Genomic DNA, 16,243 nt, shown 5'->3' on the forward strand with positions numbered 1-16,243 from the left:
TTCCCGAATTAAAAATATTATCTTCACCAAGGCAGCATATTCATGTCGCTGCATAAAACAATAAACTAGTGTAATATAAAGACAATTCAGAATGTTAAGACCTCTATTCGTTGGAGATTGAGATCCTTGAAAAGCATTTATATATTGCCAAAATCCGCCAACAGCTGAGCTCGTTATTTACCTCAAATAAAAAAATATGTAGAACTATTTAAACAACAACCACAGATGTTAGAGATAGACTGGATACTCGTATCACAACAAATATTTTTTTTTATAATAAAACCACAAAAACCCCCAATTTTAATAATCTCCCTTCAACGGGAAAAGACTCTCACATTATCGAGATAAAAAAAAGGAAACACTCCTCAGACAGTGTTCTTCAAGCGGCTGCAAATAAAGGGGAACAAACAACTGCAGTGTTATTTAAAATATGACAAGAAGTGATTACACATAATAAACTAAAAACATAAACATACTTGCAAGAGAGTCTCACAGCATTGTAGCACACACCGAACTGACCTGACCAAAACTACTGCAAACAAACATGCTTTGCATTTTCTTCTCTCTTTAACCAAACAATTCTTCAGAATAACCAATAAAGAAGCACTGCAGGTTTTAAAATCAACCAATCACAGCCTTCCAAAGCAAAATCAAAACATTAGATCATTGCTACTTCTGCAGTCCAAAGCGAACTCTGTGCTGCAGCCATTCTCATCATTACTGTTTCTCAAAGCTGAGATACACATAACAAAATTCATCAAAACTGAAAAACAATCTTATACTCATATATTGCCACAACATATCTTCATATATAACACAACAAAACAAAATAAAAAAACACCCCCCCCCAAAAAAAAAAAAACCAACCCCAGAAATTTACCCTTCTAAGTCAAAGGAGAAACATAAAGATATCTAGCAATCGAAGGATTTCTTTAGAAAGTACTGAATTTAAACAAAAAATCAATTTTTGATCAACCTTAATCAGAAATTTAGATGATCTCCACCATGAATAAATAAGTGGATCTGCTGTATGGCAAAAAATCACAAATCTGTAAGCTTGTGTTTTAGCTCCAGCCAGTGTAGTACTAAAGGTTCTTCAATGCATGCATGATTCAATTTACATCGCGCTCTATAATACTAGTTTTTAAAGTGCAAGAAGTCTTTCCTACATAAAACAATCCACAAGGGCATACAATTATATAAATCAGATGTCTAGACTGGCAAGTAGTAGACCTCCATAATTGAAATTCTTGCAGTGTCTTAGGATGTTTAAAACTTTCCAAAGAGAGAGACAATGCGCACACACTACAATTACAACAAGGGCAATATCCTCCAGAAACTCCAACCTCTATATTCCTGGTATTGGATAAGAAAGAAGAAACTAACTCATCCCTCAAATTCTTCCCCCGCGCTTGTAGGCAAATAGAGGGAACTCTTTAAAAATATCAAACTCCCTAAGCCTTGGTCAATGAATCTTAATAATCTTCCTGTGCTGTTTTGTGGTTTGAAAGACTGGACTGTGAATGAATACATCTTTTGTATCTTATTTTTTATAGATTTCCTCAGTATCATTGAAGGCTGTAGTTACATGATGTTAGGTTCCATTTTAGGAGTTACCACCCAGGAAAAAGATCTAGGCATCATAGTCGATAATACATTTATTTATTTATCTATTTATTTATTTATTTGTTTATTTATTTTTAAATTTTTATTTTGAAAAGTTTATATATAGCTTTTTAAACAAAAGTTGGTCAAAACAGTTTACAATATCAATATACATAGTTGAGTAAACAAAAAAACATAACATAAAAGTAAAAACATATAAAAAATAAGGCAGGGAAAAATAAAAAGATTTAGAACAGTAAGAAGTAGGGCACAGGGGGTTCTGTCAGATGGTAAGTGGAAACTGAAATTTTAAAGGAATTGTTGTGGGTTGGAGAAGGAGCTGAATGCCACCGAGAACAAATGTGTCTTTAGATTTTTTTTTAAACTGCTTGTGTGATGTTATTTGCCTAAGAAAATCTTGCTATTGCCTTTGATCATCTGGAAGTGCATTCCAAAGGGATGGGCCAGCAACTGAAAAAGTGCATTTTCGGATGATATCTAGTCTAGCCAGACGAATCGATGGTATTTCTAAAAGGTTTTTATATAAGAAACATAGGCCAGGGGGTGGGCCTGCCAAAGCCCGCAGCCTTCGCATCACGGCGGTGCACCGGCTGCCGGCTTTCGCACCAAATAGCTCCACTGTGAAAGGTAGTGCTATTCGGCGCGCTACTGCCGACGATAATATTAGTAACATTATCGCCGGCAGCGAAGACACCGCCGACTCCACCCCATCCCCACCGCTACTCCTCCCATCCCCCTAATTTGCATGATATCGCATGTGAAAAGGCCCTTTTCGCATGCGATATGGCCTTATCGCGTGCATTAGGGCCCTAATGCATGCGATAACGCTTTAGAAAAAAAAAACCATAGTTGGCTACAAGGTTGATAAATAAGGAGAAGTGAACAAAGCCAGGTCGGGGAATCATTGAAAATTAAGTTGCGTATAATGCATAGGAGTTTGTAATGGATTCTATAGCGTACCAGAAGCCAGTAAAGAGAGTTAAGAATTGGGGTTATGTGGTCTTTCCAAGAAGTACCAGTCAAGATGTGTGCTGTTCCATTTTGTATTAGTTGTAATGGACGAAGGGCACTGTTGTGGAGACACTAGCGGGGCTCTTAAACTGGAAGAACGCCACCAGTGTCGAGAAGGCTATTTTCTCTTTTGCTGTTGGCATGAGGTGTACTTGCCAGTATCCTTTGGTGAGATCCAAGGTCTTTGAAATCATTGACTCAGTGTGCTGCAGCAATCAAAAAAGCAAACAGAATATTCAGAATTATTAGGAAGGGAATGGTGAATAAAATGGAAAATGACATAATGCCTCTGTATTGCTCCATGGTGAAACCACTCTTTGAATATTATGTACAGTTCTGGTCACCGCATCTCAAAAAAGATATAGTTGCACTGGAGAAGATACAGAGAAGGGCGACCAAAATGATAAAGGGGATGGAACAGCTCCCCTATGAGGAAAGGCTAAAGAGGTTATGGCTGTTCAGCTTGGAGAAGAGATGGCTGAGGTGGGATATGATAGAGGGCTTTAAAATCATGAGAGGTCTTGAATGGGTAGATGTGAATCAGTTAGTTAGCAGTAGCACATTTAAAACTAATCGGAGAACATTCTTTTTCACTCAATGCACAATTAAACTCTTGAATTTGTTGCCAGAGGATGTGGTTAGTGCAGTTAGTGTAGCTGGGTTTAAAAGATGTTTGGATAAGTTCTTGGAGGAGAAGTCCATTAACTGCTATTAATCAAGCTGACTTAGGGAATGGCCTCTGCTATTACTGGCATCAGTAGCATGGGATCTACTTAGTGTTTGGGTACTTGCCAGGTAATTGTAGCTTGGTTGGCCAATGTTGAAAATTGGCCAACCAATGCTGGGCTTGATGGGCTTGATGGACCCTTGGTCTGACCTAGTATGGCAATTTCTTATGTTCTTATGTTCTGTGGCCTGTGGCATGCTATTTTCAAACCATAAACACTGGCCTGACAGAGCTGCGGTTTGCCATGTTCCAACCATTATCACTGAGACCTGACACCCTCAGCTATGGCATGCCATTTTCAACCATAATCACTGTGGCCTGACAATTATAGCTGTGGCATGCCATTTTCAAAGCATAAATACTGTGGCCTGACACTTAGAGCTGTGGCTTGCCATATTCCAACCATTACCGCTGAAGCCTGTTACTTACAGATATGGCATGACATTTTCAAACCATAAACACTGTGGTCTGACACAGATGCGATTTGCCATGTTCTAACCATTATCACTGAGGCCTGATACAGCTACAAAATGCCATTTTCAAACCTTAATCACTGTGGCCTGACAATTACAGCTGCGGCATGCCATGTTCCAACTGTTACCACTGAGGCAACTGTTACCACTGAGGCCTGACAGTTACAGCCATGGCATGCCATTTTCAAACCTAACCACTGTGGCCTGACACAGCTACGACTTGCCATTTTCAAACCATAAACACTGTGGCCTGAGACTTACAGCTGCATTTTTCCATATTCAAACCATTATCACTGAGGCCTGACACAGCTACAACATGCCATTTTCAAACCATAATCACTGTGGCCTGACAATTACAATTGTGGCATGCCATTTTCAAACCTTAACCACAATGACCTGACACAGCTGCAACATGCCATGTTCCAACTATTATCACTGAGACCTGTCACTTACAGCCATGGCATGCCATTTCAAACCATAAACATTTTGGCATGACACTTACAGCTGAGGCTTGCCATATTCCAACCCTAACTACTGAGGCCTGTCACTTACAGCTGCCGAATTCCATACTCCAACCCTTACCACTGAGGCCTGATATATACTTTCAGCTGCAGCATCCCGTGCTCAATTGTATCCACTCAGGCCTGATGTATCCTGCATAAGCCTGTGTTGTTCCAACTATCAGCATCATGGCCTGACATTTCCAGCTGCAGAATTCCTTTTTCCACCATGTCTATCATTCTTGACCTATCCTACTTAAGCCTTTTTTTGCTCCAACCACAAACCCTGGGACCTGACACTTCTAGCTTTAGTTTATCATCCTCCTGCCATATCAAAACTGTCTTAAGAACGCTCAGGATCCATAACTTTTTCCAGTAAACTTTGCAGTCTCTAAGACTATTACATTTTCTACCTGCAAAGGTATTTCTCAAATGCTACATGTACCTAAAACTGACAATAACACAGTTTTGGGGGTATTACAGCTACACTCCTCACTGTGCTGCTCTGCTCCTACCATTACAGTCTTTTAAAATTATTAATTGATACCACTTCTGCTGCTGCTGCTGCTCCAAGCCATTCTTGCCACATTACAGTGCTTGTTCACGCCCACTGATCTGTGTATGTGCAAGAAATTAAAAATGTCTTTTGGGGGTATTATACGGATACCCTTCTCACTGCATTGCTCTGCTCCTACCATTCAAGTTCATAAGATATACCAGCGCCACTGCTGTTGCTGCCTTTCCTCGGTGCTTCCTTCCTACAATTCCAGCTGTGTTCAAGGCTGTTGCCAAATACCCTTCCCCTACAGTACCTGCCCATTTTTTGTCATGCCCTATCCATACATTGCTTTGCAAACTTACTGAAACACTCTTCAGGCTTTTAATACCATTCTTCATCTATGGTAGTCATCTTCTTGCCATCTCTTGCTCTTACCACAGCTATCCATTCTTTGGCACCACTCTATGAATCACAACTGGTTCCATGGCCTACTTGCAGTTCCACTATACTGCGTACTTGGGTACCTACCTATTACTTACCTATGACATGCATGACTTACTCTGTGACACAAAGATATCCTACTGGACTGGTGGATCAGCCAGGTGAAGCTATACTTCGACAGGAAGTGACATCCCCCTCTACAGTTGTCTGTATATTCCAATGGAATGAATGGCATTTACCATGCCAACCTTCCTTAATGCTATGCCCCTCATACTACACCTTCGGATCCTTGCACCACTTGGCCTTGCTACCATGTGCAGATTTTCCACGTTGGGGCTCTTCACGTCTTTCTGCCACTGTACCTTCCTGGCATACTCTAGCTCTTACACTTTGAGGTCTTCTTGCCAATCTGGGATGCTGCTGAGCACCTCTCTTATGCTTTTGAAATGTTGATACCACTCTTTCTGATTCTTGGTCTCTTTATCTGTACCTTGGGATTTTTTTCTGCCAGGTTTTCTGCTTTATTCTCCCTTCAATGTGCTTTAGGATGCTGATGCCCCTTTGCCTCTCATGTTGCCATCAACTGTTCATGATACTATTGCTGAGCTGGCATTCTCTTTTTAAATCTTGGGGTGTTCTTCCTCCTCTTGCTGCTTCTTTGCTTTACTCACATTGCTTTAGAAAACTCCTGCCAATCTCAAAAGCCTGGTATCCATTTGTAGAGCCTTAGACTACTATTTATGCCACTTTTGATGCCAAGTTGCCACACTCTAAATACCTTGCAGTTCTTTTCCCCTTCTGATTTTTTCTTCTCACAAGTTTCATTAGAATTGATTTTAAAAAATCACTATTCTAGGGCTTATTATAGACTGTAATATTTCTCCCATAGGTTTTAATGGAAAATTGAATGAAACTAATGACATCAATTACAAAAACAAGTTTTGGTATTCAAATTAATGAAACAAATATGGGTCCCAATGAACCGAATGAATGAACCGAAATAATGTTTTTGTTCTGCACAACCCTACCAGTTATCAAGACAGATATGATCATGTTATGATCACTATTGTCAAGCAGCCCACATTATTATATCTCACACCAAATCATATGTTCTGCTAAGGACTAGATTTATTTATTTGTCGTCTTTTATATACCATTGTTTGGTACTGGCTTTCACAACGGTTTACAGATATAACAATAAAACATAAGAAATTTACAATCCGAGTACAACCAAGAACAGCGGTTAACGGGTATAACAATACAACATTAGAGGTTTACAATCAGTCAAAACAACAGAAAACTATGGTCTAGAAAACAATAAAATGTCATGCTATATGTACATATATAAGTTAGGTGTGAATATGTAAAAGAACATAAGAGGAAAACTAAATAGCTCCACCTCTTGTCAGTTATTGTACCAACTGCTCCATAAAGCGGCCATTTATTTCATCTAGAAACTTTGCTTCCTTGGTGTTTTCTGATATGACATTTACCTAGTCAAATCCAGGGTAATTGAAATCACCCATTATTACTGTGTTGCTAACTTTGTTAGCTTCCCTAATTTCTGTTAGCATGTCATCGTCTGTCTGTTCATTCTGCTCTGGTGTGATGTGGGTGCTCACAGGCCCATAGCCACAGTGAAACACTTTTTGACATGTCACACAAGAAGTCAGTATTCTTGTTCTAGGTTTTGATTTTTGATCATAGGCAGCCTTTAACAAGTATAACAGTGCAAAATGATATTTATGCTACAACCTTGTACTTGTTTTCTTAGACAGTCGGACACTATAAACGAGATAAAATGCAGAAGGAACAGGACCACAGGGTCATAGAAACATATCTAGAACAAGATCAAGGCCAGTTATATAAAACATTCTTAGAACTGACATAAGCCGCCAATGCTGCAAAATTCCAAGAATATATTTACATATGAGATGAGAATTAAATTACTACATGGCAATTCAAGTTATTTGTTTATAATAGAAAGCCAATCATAGGAATTTTTACGATTATTTGACCTAGTTTAAGGGTTGGAAATATAGAACTATAAATTCTATATAATACTTTATCAGTAAAATCATTTGAGAGGGAGTTTTGATGCCTTGCTTGGCACTCTGCCTCTCCATAAGGTGCCTTATTATTATTTAATGTTTATTTATTTATTTGAAAACATTTATTGCCTACTTATAATGAAAACAATTAAGCTAAGTGGATCCCATCTTAACATATAACTATAAAATCACAAACATAAAGACTAGGTTCATTTAAAACCAATTTTCAACTAAATGCTTCTTTAAACAATATTGCTTTAAGCAGTTTCCTAAATATTTTCAAATCAGATAACTCCTGCAACTCTATGGGCAAATCATTTCACAATTTTGGACTGATTATTGACAATGCTTGATTCCTTGTTGTCTGCAATCAGGCTTCCCCTATAAAAGGGATCACTAAAAGCTGTTGACTATCAGACTGCAAGCATCAGGAGGGTTAGTAAGACAAACATTTTTGCAAAGTAAGGGAAACAGTTATTTTTCATACTTTTAAAAACCATTATCAACACTAAATTTCACCCGAGATAAACAGACAACCAATGAAGCTGTCACAGTTGGGGAGTAATATACTCCTGTAGTGGGCTTTTTGTGACTAGAAGTACCACTGAATTTTGCAGCAGCTATAAAACACACAAACGTTTTTTAAGTAAGCCCATATACAATTAATTACAATACTCCACCATCGACAAAATAAAAGGTTGAACTACTGTTCTAAAATCTACCCTATCCAATATCGACCTTAGATGGCACAAAAGCCTAAGCTTAACATATCCTGATGAGAGAATAGTATGCAATAGGGCCTTAAAATCCAAATTACTATAAAAAATGACCCCACAAATCTTCACCTGATCTACAAAGGGGATTACTTCCCCATTGACTAAAATAGTCAGAAGATTTTTTGGTCTGGACCTTTTAGAGATCCACGGGGCTTTAGATATTACAAAATTCAAAACCAAGCCATTGGAACCCATTCATTCCCCAATTGCCATTTAATAATGGATAATCTAGGAGAAAAGAGGTACACCATCCCCTGATCTGGAAAAATATAATTGAACATCATCCGCATAACATCTAAAGAAGATGTCAAAAGAGCTCAACAAACAACATAAAGAAAACACATAAATATTAAACAGAGTGGGCAACAGTATGGATCCCTGGATTGCTCCCACTGAGGATGAAACCACTTTGATGTATTAGAATTAATCCTCACTTGTTGTTATCTGGACTCAAGGAAAGACTGAATTCACAAATATACCTTACCCCCAAAAACCCAACTCTTTCAGGCAATCCATTAACTTCAAATGATTAACTAAGTCAAAAGCTGAAGAAATATCTATATAAACTGCAACTATACCCTCCCCAGAATCAATTTTCTGCAATACATACTTTTTAACTACAACCAAATCTGGCTGGCACTGGTGCTGATCTTTAAAAAGGAGATAGAGCAGCTTTTCAACTAGAACAAAGGGGAAAGCCGACAGTCGTTCAGCAGCACATAGTTCAGAGGGAGGTATCTTCAAAGGATACTAATGATGCATTAGAATAAGGGCATCCCAACAGTGAAGTTCCATTAATAAGAAAAGTAATCCAAGTGCCTGAAATTAAAAACTCACCTGATGTTACTGCCGCCGGCCGCGGCGGTCTGTGACCGGGACCGGCCACTCACCCGCGGCGTCGGGCCCTTCCTGGGACGGCTGCAGGAGCCGGCAGCCATTGCTGAGATTTCTTTGCGGCGTGCCGAATTCAAGATGGCCATTGTTCAGCTGACTCCGCCCCCGCCGGGCCGCTGATGTGATTTAAAGGGGCCATGACAGGAAATGGCCATGGCTCCTCTTCGGGACTGCTTCCTGGTGCCCTGTATTTAAGGCAAGGTCTGCTCCTCAGATCTTGCCTTGGTATCTTGGCTCTTGGTCCTGTGCCTTGAGTTCTCATTCCGTAGCCTGCTCGTCTGGTTCCTGTTCGTCTTGGTCCTTGTTCCTGGTTTCCCCTCGTTGGATGGATTTCTTCTGGCTCCAACTCCTGGACCGGCTTCTGACCATTCTCTGGCTCCGACCCCTGGACCGGCTTCTGACCATTCTCTGGCTCCGACCCCTGGACCGGCTTCCAACCATTCTCTAGCTTCGACCCCTGGACCGGCTTCCGACCATTCTCTAGCTTCGACCCCTGGACCGGCTTCCGACCATTCTTCTGGCTTCGACCCCTGGACCAACTTCCGACCATTCTTCTGGCTTAGTCCCTCGGACCGACTTCGGACCTTTCTCCGAAGAGCTACACTTCAATCTACTTCAACCTGCTGGAGGCACCAGCCATCTGGACTGCACGACCTGCAAGAGGCGCCTGCATCCAGATCTTCTTCGTTCTCCAGGGAGCCTCCTAAGTCCCAGCGGCCGGGTTCCTATGGGCTCCTCCTGCGGGAATCACGAGCTTCCAGGGTGAAGTCTTCATTTCCTTGTCTACATCACCAGGGCTCACCTTCCGACAGTAGGGACCTAGAGAGTTTACTCTCCTAGGTAGCACTGACTGTACCTCGGACCAAGGGTTCACTGCCAGATCCATAACAGAATACCAAGGCCATGGACCCAGTAGAGGCCTCTGATCTTCAAGTCTGTCCAGGTCTCACCCAAAGGATATTGGAGCAACAGCGGATATTAGAGTCCTTGGCATTTTCCATCGGTCAACTCAACGCTCGCCTGGATGCAGTGGTCATGGCTCAAACCAGTCTTCTACCAACACCGACATCATCTTTAATACCGACATACCCCCATCCGGTAATTCCTCTACTGGCACCGCCACGTTACTCCGGCGAACCTCGTTTGTGTCTGGGGTTTCTCGACCAATGCAACATGCATTTCTGTCTTCAAGCTAATCTCTTTCCAGATGATTTGACGAAGACGACTTACATCTTGTCCCTGTTAGAAGGCAAGGCATTGGCGTGGGCCTCTCCGCTGTGGCATCATTCAGATCCAGTTCTACAGGATTTTCCTGTAGAACTGGATCTGAATGAGTTATTCAAAACTGTGTTTGAGGAACCCGGTAAAGAGGCAGCTGCAGGGGTCGAGCTGCTTCATATCCGTCAAGGAGGACGTACACTCGCTGACTATATGATTGAATTCAGAACTTTAGCCTCTGAACTTCACTGGGAGGAACACATTCTTTGGACCATCTTTCTTGAAGGACTATCCGCTAAAATTAAGGATGAGCTGACAGCTCAGGAACTCCCTTCTTCATTGAATGCCCTCATTGTACTGGCAACTAAGATTAACTGCCGTCTGCAAGAAAGGGTTCGTGAGACTCTGGATTTGAGCAGGCATAGGACAGCCCCTTGTTCTCCACACACTTCTTCTCCTCCAGTTCCCCATACTTCACCATTCTCTGAAGGAACTATGGAAGAACCTAGGCTGTTAGGATGTGGTCCTCTCTCCCCAGAAGAGCGACAAAGGCGTCGCAAGGCCAGCCTTTGCCTATATTGTGAAAGTTCAAGTCATTTCATTGCTGGCTGTTCTTTACGTCCCGGGAAATTACAAAGTTTAGGGACCTCCGGGGGAATAACCCTAGGCATCACTTCACCAGCCCTTCCACTTTCATTGTCGGTTACCTTTTGCCTCGGAGGTCAGAAATTAACCACGCTGGCTCTGCTAGATTCTGGAGCTGGAGGAAATTTCATCTTGCAAGATATTGTGAAACAATTGCTTATTCCTATCCGTCCATGCCCAAGACCGCTGACCATCTCTTCTATCCACGGAGACCCCTTACCAGGAAGAATTACACACCAAACGGTTCCCCTGGATTGCTTCATTGCACCTAACCACACGGAACAAATCTCTCTATATGTCATCCAGAAAGCTATCCACCCAGTCGTTCTCGGTATCCCCTGGCTGCAACGCCCTAACCCACAAATCGACTGGACATCTTTGAAAGTAACTCATTGGGGTGCCGCATGCCAAGAAACCTGCCTTAAAGAAACAACCTCTTCCTGTAACTATTTGTGCACCTCTATCCTGGAGGGATTGTCAGCTCACTACAATCAGTTTGCGGATGTATCTTCCAAGAAAGCCGCAAACATTTTGCCTCCGCATCGAGAATTTGACTGTGCCATTAATTTAGTCCCTGGAAACACTCCACCTCGTGGAAGAGTTTATCCCTTATCCGTCCCAGAGACGCAGGCTATGGCTGAGTATATTTAGGACAATCTCAAGAAAGGATTTATCAGACAATCAAAATCCCCAGCCGGGGCTCTTTTTTTCTTTCTTGGGAAAAAGGACGGGACTTTGCGACCCTGAATCGATTTTCGGGGGCTTAATGCTATTACTATCAAGGACTGCTATCCATTGCCATTAATAGCTGAACTCTTTGACCACTTACAGGGAGCCAGGGTGTTCTCAAAATTGGACCTACGAGGTGCATACAATTTGATCAGGATACAAGAGGGCAATGAGTGGAAGACGGCTTTTAACACCAGGGACGGCCATTATGAATACCTCATCATGCCATTCGGTCTAACTAATGCTCCTGCAGGCTTCCAGACTTTATTAATGAAATCTTTCGAGACTTGTTTATGTATGCATGGTAGTCTACCTGGACGACATATTAATTTTCTCTCGGGATTTACAGATGCATCGACAACATGTGAAAACTTGTAACACATGGCAATAGACTCTTTGCCAAGGTTGAAAAATGCGTCTTCGAAAAAGAATCTCTGACCTTCTTGGGGTACATTATTTCCAATCTGGGCTTTCAAATGGATCCTTCCAAGCTAAAATGCATTCAAGAATGGCCGCAGCCTACTGGGTTACATGCGCTCCAACGCTTCCTGGGGTTTGCCAACTACTATCGTAGTTTTATCCTGAACTTTTCCAAACTGGCTGCTCCCCTCACTGCTTTAACTCATAAAGGGGCGAACATCAAGGCATGGCCTGTGGAAGCTGAAGAAGCATTCCGGGATCTCAAGAAGTCCTTCCTGCAGAAACCTTGCCTTTGGCATCTGGATCCTAGATGTCCATTCACGGTAGAAGTAGATGCCTCCGCTGTTGGAGTAGGAGCTGTGCTCAGCCAAAATGACACATCTGGAACATCTCACCCATGCTCCTACTTTTCTAGGAAATTCTCTCCAGCTGAACATAACTACTCAATTGGGGACAAAGAGCTCCTAGCCATTAAGCTTGCGCTAGAGGAATGGCGTCAATGGCTTGAGGGAGCACAACATCGTATAACTATTTTTACGGACCATAAGAACCTAATATATCTTCAAGAAGCCCAACGTCTTAACCCGCGCCAAGCTCGATGGGTGCTCTTTTTCTCACATTTTAATTTCGAGCTCACTATCGACCCGCTAGTAAGAACATTAAAGCAGATGCCCTGTCCCGTTCTTTCTCCGCAGAAGACTCGGAAGAGCCCATTCAACATATTATTGACCCGGCTCGTATCATCCTCTCTGCTACCTTTAAAGTACCACCTGGGAAAACGGTGGTACCAAAGAGGCTTCGTAGCAAGGTGCTAGCCTGGGCACACGACTCCCAGTTGGCTGGATATCCAGGACGTGACCGGACTCTGAATCTTCTTCGGCAATATTATTGGTGGCCTGAGATGCGCAAGGATGTTCGAGCCTATGCTGACTCTTGCACAAATTGCACCCAACATAAAATTCCTACAGGGAAAACTTGGGGTCTCTTACAACCGCTTCCTATGCCCACGAAGCCATGGACTCACATTTCCACAGATTTCATCGTAGATCTCCCACCCTCTGAGGGCAATACTGTAATATGGGTTGTTGTGGACCGATTCTCCAAAATGGCCCATTTCACCCCGCTACCCTCCCTCCCATCCGCTCTCCGCCTGGCCCAACTATTCATGTCTCATATTTTTCACCTCCATGGCCTGCCACAGCACATTGCATCTGATCGTGGTCTGCAATTCACGGCCCGATATTGGTCCAATCTCTGCAAGAAGTTTTGTATTTCTCTGGACTTTATAACAGCGTTACATCCACAAGCCAACGGTCAAGCGGAACAGACTAATCGTACCTTGAAACAATTTCTACGTTTATATGTAAACACCCGTCAGGACGATTGCGCAGCGCTTCTTCCTTGGGCCGAGTTTTCCCACAAGTCTCATGCCTGCACTTCGACTGGGGCTTCTCCATTTCAGATTGTTTTCGGTTGCCAACCCCGGCCACCGTTACCCCTGCCATTGCCTGTTCCCTCACCTGCAGCACAGCTAACAGCAGCACAATTGAAAAGACTTTGGGTGCATACTCGGCAAATGCTACTTCGGGTGGCTTGTACAGCGAAAGAATTTGCAGACAAGCACCGAAGACCAGCTCCTCGTTTCTGCCCAGGAGAAAAGGTGTGGCTTAGCACCAGGCATATTCGTCTACGGGTTCCATCCATGCGACTTGCTCCTCGCTACATTGGTCCCTTCCCAGTGCTGCGGCAGCTGGGCCCAGTGACCTATCAACTTCGGCTGCCTGCCACATTACGAATCCACAATTCTTTCCACATGTCTCTTTTGAGGCCCTTGGTTCTTACTTGGCCTACTCGGAAGGTACCTGCTGCTCCGCCGCCCACAGTGGAGGAAGGCCCTATATACCAGGTTTGTGAGGTTCTCGATGTCCGGAGACATGGCAGAAAGTGGGAATATCTCCCAGCTTGGGAAGGATTTGAGCCTGAGGAAAATTACTGGGAACGTGCTCAGAATATTCTGGATAAGAACCTTCTACACAATTTTCATCTGGATCACCCAGGAAAGCCCAAGCCTTCTAGGGGGAGGCCTAAAGGAGGGGGTACTGTTATAGCCGCCGGCCGCAGCGGTCCGCGACCGGGACCGGCCACTCACCCGTGGCGTCGGGCCCTTCTTGGGACGGCTGCAGGAGCTGGCAGCCATCGCTGAGATTTCTTCACGGCGTGCCGAATCCAAGATGGCCACCGTTCAGCTAACTCCACTCCCGCCGGGCCACTGATGTGATTTAAAGGGGCCATGACAGGAAATGGTCATGGCTCCTCTTCGGGACTGCTTCCTGGTGCCATGTATTTAAGGCAAGGTCTGCTCCTCAGACCTTGCCTTGGTATCTTGGCTCTTGGTCCTGTGCCTTGAGTTCTCGGTCCGTAGCCTGCTCATCTGGTTCCTGTTCGTCTTGGTCTTTGTTCCTGGTTTCCCCTCGTTGGACGGATTTCTTCTGGCTTCGACCCCTGGACCGGCTTCCGACCATTCTCTGGCTCCGACCCCTGGACCGGCTTCCGACCATTCTCTGGCTCTGACCCCTGGACTGGCTTCCGACCATTCTCTAGCTTCGACCCCTGGACCGGCTTCCGACCATTCTTCTGGCTTCGACCCCTGGACTAACTTCCGACCAGTCTTCTGGCTTAGTCCCTCGGACTGACTTCGGACCTTTCTCCGAAGAGCTACACTTCAATCTACTTCAACCTGCTGGAGGGACCAGCCATCTGGACTACACGACCTGCAGGAGGCGCCTGCATCCAGATCTTCTTCGGTCTCCAGGGAGTCTCCTAAGTCCCAGTGGCCGGATTCCTATGGGTTCCTCCTGGGGGAATCATGAGCTTCCAGGGTAAAGTCTTCATTTCCTCGTCTACATAAACAGGCCTCACCTTCCAACGGTAGGGACCTAGAGAGTTTACTCTCCTAGGTAGCACTGACTTACCTTGGACCAAGGGTTCACTGTCAGATCCATAACACCTGAGCTAAAAGATTCAAATTTATCCTTATCAATTAGAAAGCAGAATGAAAATACAAACAAAAAACACACTTTGAAATGTTTATATGCTAATGCCAGATGTTTAAGAAGATGGGATAATTAGAATGTATAGCAGTGAATGAGTTTGCATGTCAAATTTGCAGATGATAAAAAAATTATTCAGAGTAGTTAAATCACAAGTGGATTGTGATAAATTGCAGGAGGACCTTGCAAGACTGGAAGATTGGGCATCCAAATGGCAGATGAATTTAATGTGGACAAGTGCAAGGTGTTGCATATAGGGAAAAATAACCCACGCATAGTTACACAATGTTAGGTTCCATATTAGGAGCTACCACCCAAGAAAAAGATCTAGGTACCATAGTGGATAATACATTGAAATTATCGGCTCAGTGTGCTGCAGCAGTCAAAAAAGCAAACAGAAAGTTAGGAATTATTAGGAAGGGAATGGTGAATAAAACAGAAAATGTCATTATGCCTCTGTATCGTTCCATGGTGAGACCGCACCTTGAGTACTGTGTACAGTTCTGGTCACTTATCTCAAAAAAGATATAGTTGCACTGGAGAAAATACAGAGAAGGGCAACTAAAATGATTAAGGAGATGGAACAGCTCCCCTATGAGGAAAGGCTAAAGAGGTTAGGGCTGTTCAATGTGGAGAAGAGACGGCAGAAGGAGGATATGATAGAGGTCTTTAAAATCATGAGAGTTCTTGAACGAGTAGATGTGAATCGGTTATTTACCCTTTCGGATAATAGAAGGAATAAGGGGCACTCCTTGAAAATAGCAAGAAGCACATTTAAGACTAATCAGAGAAAATTATTTTTCAACCAATGCACAATTAAACTCTGTAATTTGTTGCCAGAGGATGTGGTTAGTTTAATTAGTGTAGCTGGGTTTGAAAAAGGTTTGGATAAGTTCTTGGAGGAGATGTACATTAACTGCTATTAATCAAATTGACTTAGGGAATGGCCTCTGCTATTGCTGGTATCAGTTGCATGGGATCTTCTTAGTGTTTGGGTACTTGCCAGGTTCTTGTAGTCTGGTTGGGCCTCTGTTGGAAACAGGATACTGGGCTTGATGGACCCTTGGTCTAACCCAGGATGACAAATTCTTATGTTCTTAGCCTTTGAGAAAGATTAATGTGTAATGTTTATTTAACAGATTTGTTTATGTATGTATGGTGATAAAAGAGATGAGTATATTTT

General features: G+C 43.0%; 1 protein-coding gene across 2 annotated transcripts in view; it reads right to left on the reverse strand.

The window, feature by feature from the left end:
- MPPED1 (metallophosphoesterase domain containing 1) overlaps window positions 1-16,243 on the reverse strand; it is a 419,956-nt gene that overhangs the window by 35,071 nt on the left and 368,642 nt on the right. The gene's annotated exons all lie outside the window — the stretch shown is intronic.

Source organism: Rhinatrema bivittatum, chromosome 4 (assembly GCF_901001135.1).
Source record: "Rhinatrema bivittatum chromosome 4, aRhiBiv1.1, whole genome shotgun sequence".
In the NCBI taxonomy this organism is placed as follows: Eukaryota; Metazoa; Chordata; class Amphibia; order Gymnophiona; family Rhinatrematidae; genus Rhinatrema; species Rhinatrema bivittatum.